At 47.1% G+C, this 4,147-nt stretch overlaps 1 long non-coding RNA gene across 1 annotated transcript in view; it reads right to left on the minus strand.

Moving 5' to 3' along the window:
* Nucleotides 1-1,080: 1,080 nt before the first annotated feature.
* LOC103902039 overlaps nucleotides 1,081-4,147 on the minus strand; it is an 11,580-nt gene continuing 8,513 nt past the window's right edge. Inside the window, exon 3 of the long non-coding RNA XR_657768.1 lies at nucleotides 1,081-1,409. This is a non-coding gene — a long non-coding RNA (uncharacterized LOC103902039). The remainder of the gene's footprint in view (nucleotides 1,410-4,147) is intronic.

Here is a 4,147-nt window from a genome sequence, read left to right on the forward strand (position 1 = left end):
AGCAGCTGCGAAGGGGCAAAGCATCCAGACATCCCGCCAGCGGGAAAGGGAGACCCAGCTGGCCTGCACAAGGTCTCCCTGCACTCCATAAAAGAATTGCCGATTGCCAGGTGTTGCATGGGGCCCTCTTCCCCATCCCCCGCCCCTGCCCCTGGAGCATAGAGAGGTGCTATCTCCTCTGCACGGAGCCCCGAGGGAGAGGGGAGGAGAGGGCCTGGCATCCTTTGGGCTGCTGCGCTGGCGCGATGCGAGGAGTCTATCGGCAGGCCACTGAGGTCCCTGGGGCCTGGAGGTGGTGGGGTTTCTTTTCAGTCTGAGGTTCACCCTTGCTCTATTCTCTAGTTTTAAGGACAAACCTTCTCACTGCTTTTTTTTTATTTAATAAGAAGGGGGAGACATATGTCCTGGGAAAGACCTTAATGGTGTGTGCATTCTTAACGCCTTGGCTTGGGAGTTGTTATGAATTTCTAAGTAGATGCAACTACTACCTCCCATTGCTATAAGAGTACAGACTATGGGTCATAACTGCTGTTCACAAAATTTCCTCTGAAACAGGCATGCACTGATGTTTTCAGGAATGGCCTAGTGCATGCCTGCCTTGCATCATCTTCTGCACTGGGCAGTTAACGAACACCTGAGAGAATGCCAAGATGGTTTCCTGGGGCACGCGGAGGGAGGCTGACTTATCTTATCTGACTTAGCCTTTTGGGGAGTTTCCCTTGGAGATCTGAGATGGGAACCTACCTGGCCCTAGCAGATAAGTCAGCATCACTATAGGCTTCTTTATAAATAGGTGAAGAACGAGGTAAAGACTATTGGCAACCACGCTTCAGAGCCCATGTGGATGCCTCTGAGCACACAGCAGGCTTAGCAGGACCCCAGCAGCTGGCAGGGGACGGGGTGGCTCTGCCCACCTCCAGAGCTCACCTGGTGTGTCCCCGGTGTGGCAACCACCATAATCAGAGGTAACTTCTCCATTGTGATGATTGATGCTGCCTGAGGATAGGGGTGACTGGGAGGATTTCTTAACAAGACTACGGTTGGGTTTGTTTTTACCTACAGTAACCTTTATCTCCCCACGTTTCCTTTCTGGCAAACATGTGATGGCAATGTGTAAGAGTGTGAGGAGCAAGCTGAGCCTCCGAAAGCATACTTTGACACACACGTGGGGACATGGGAACCTTGTTTTGCAGTGGAGCCACCTCAGGAACACAGCGCCGCATTTCTTGTTCATTCCCAGCATACGCGCTGCCGAGGCCTCATGCTGGTCTCCGCTTCTTGTTAGCTCTTCAGCAGCTCACCAGGCCCCAGCTGGCAATGGCTAATTGCAATCAGAAGGTGAGAAATGCAGCATCTCAGCAACGGAATTGGCTCCAGCTCTGGGACACATTCTGGGAGATAGGGAGCGCCTGGAAAAAGAACAGGAGATGCCTTAAACCTGAACTTCTGTGAAAAGTATTACTTGAGAAAGACATCAATGCATAGGACAAATCACACTTACTTTTACAGGAAGTTATAATGGAACGATTTAGTGTTAAGAGATGGGAATCTTTCAGCACTCAACTCTGGTGGTTTCTAGTTGCAGTCTAATATCACTTGATGCCTCTGTAACATGACTTTTTTGCAAGGCTGTAAGCATCCTTCTGAAGCCCAAAGGACAGCGAGGGTATAAAGAGTGTCTTGCACTTGGGCCAGCAGTTCAAATATGGCCCAGAGTCTTAGTGTCAGAAAGGTGGCCTACTGACTTTGATGACCAGCCGGTGGCCTCAGGTGGTGGGCAGTTTTCCACTTCACTGTGGGTGTTGTTTGGGAACCTGGGATGCCAAAACAACTTACAGCACAAGTGTGTGGTCTGTGTCTTGTAGCAGTGGCTGCTTTCAGATGATTTTGTCTGAGCTAAAGATATCTCTACCATCTTGTCAGTCAGAGCCTGCAGCAGAGGAAACAGTGATTAAATCTGCAAGGAGAATTTGCTGCTTTCTCGCCCTGAGAAGTAGATCCTTAGAGGTCAAGGTTGAGTCACAAAAGCTGAGAAACTTGCCAGGCAGCAATGTAAGCTTCTCTGTTGATAAATTTGAGAGGACTTCCATTTCCATGGCTAGCAATATAGTATCTTGACAGGTGCTCAGTTATCACAGCCGTAGGTATGTTACGGGACATAGAAAGCTATGGATGGCAGATACATGTTTGAGGAGCTCTACATTTTAACAGGGTATTGTGAACCTAGGATTCCTCTGAGGTAGATGAGTGGGCCATTTCTAGGTGGTTTAATCAATGAGAATGAAGATTTCAGTCCTGCAAAATAAAGATACCACCTTCTCCCAAAAGAAATCCCACATTACCTTCCATGTAGGGATGACCAGTATAGTGGATATGTGATATTAATGTATGTGCTGAGCAGTTCCACATCAGTGATGCTGCATGCAGCTGCTGAAATGAAAAAGCATCGAGCAGCCTGGGAACAATGGGAGAGATACCTGGATTCTTCCAATGTGAGTGGCATGTCTGTGTTTATTTGTTTGCAATTATGCCAATGTTACGGGATTATCAAGGGCAAATTCTGCTAGATATAGATCAGTGCATGGGCAGAAAAAGCAATTAACATTTTATTATCATCCCATTCATATGCAATTAAAATAGAGCCGTTTCCCTTTCAGATAAAGATGCATAAAGAAGTAGAGACCAGATTTGGGTCCTAAAGTAGGCAAAGGTATGCTGAAAGTCATAAAAGATCACCTGTCAATTCAGTCGCTCAGACTGAGATGCTGCAGGAAGAGGTGACTGAGACAAGCAGAACACATGGGAAATAGCAAGGCAAACGGTGAGATGGGATGCATACAGCTTTTTTTGTTGTTTCAAAACCCCAATTTTAATTGCTGTGGGTTTACAGATTAATGAAACGATACATTTCTTCCAAAGAAACAGCTGTTTGGTGGGTAATTTTAATCACAACCTGGTGATAACCCCCCACGGGAGTTCATCTGAGCTGCCAAATAACTTTTTTAACAAAGAGTAAAGGTGGTTATGAGACTGTAGCTAGAGAACTGAACAAGTGGAAACAATTGTGTGAATTGAAACGCAACTCTGTCCCTTGTATGCATATCTCTGAGTAGAGGAAAAGGCTTGAGAACACAGATCACTTTGTCACGAGAATACAGCTGGTACCAATATAAACACAATCGCTATTACTGACCATCAGCTGGTGCGAAATGGCACAGCACATTTGATGCCAATTGATTGCACCCCAGCATGCCACCCATTAAGCAGTTTATTGAAGCACTCAGTTTGGATATGCTGGTTTGCGGCAGCCTCCACTGCTGAAATTGCTGGCAAATGGCTGGAATCAGGCTCTTCTTGGGTCAAACTAGATATTGGTCACTTAGCCTGACATTAATTGTCCCAGCAACCGCACGCTGTAAAAACAGGCTTCTGCCTGTCTAGGGTAAACAGCACCAGTGACACTCCCTAAAAATCAGACAACCTGTCTGGTGAAAGCTTTTAGAGCCTTTCACAAGCTGCAAAAGAGCACATAAGTGATCGAAGGCGGTAGAGTGGGTGCGTTATTGTTCTCATTAGAGCATCATCTGCCAATTTATTGCAGCAAGAAGCCAGCAAAGACAAAGCCTTCTCTCTGTGAAAAAACCCACCATACTCTTTATGTAACATTTAAGATATTCGGGGATTCGGCATGGGGGTGCTGTGGATGTGGCCCTCGCTGAAGCCTGGCTCTCTATTCGTAAGAGCAAAGGGAGGCAGAGCAGAGGGCTGCGAGGTGGCCATAATAGAGCCCAGCACATGGCTGCAGCGAGGGCTCCTGAGGGCACCGCAGGCACCAGCTCAGGGCCTGGACTCTCTGATAATGTAAAGCACAGAGGCTCCCCAGGATTTCATTATAACAAAGAAATGCAGACTCTTGCCAGACTGTTAATTTTTATGCATTAAAAAAATACGTCACTGTCTTAGACACACGCTTCCAGCCACGCATTTATGTGATAAGGTGGATTGATTTTTCCCCATCTTCACTTACTTATGGCCTAGATCCTGTTGCCTTTGAAGTATGTACCCTCCAGCCGAGGGTGCTGAGGGAGCTGGCGGAGGTGCTCGCCAAGCCGCTCTCCATCATTTATCAGCAGTCCTGGTTAACGGG

Source organism: Aptenodytes forsteri, unplaced genomic scaffold (assembly GCF_000699145.1).
Source record: "Aptenodytes forsteri isolate BGI_AS27 unplaced genomic scaffold, ASM69914v1 Scaffold2, whole genome shotgun sequence".
Taxonomy (NCBI): domain Eukaryota; kingdom Metazoa; phylum Chordata; class Aves; order Sphenisciformes; family Spheniscidae; genus Aptenodytes; species Aptenodytes forsteri.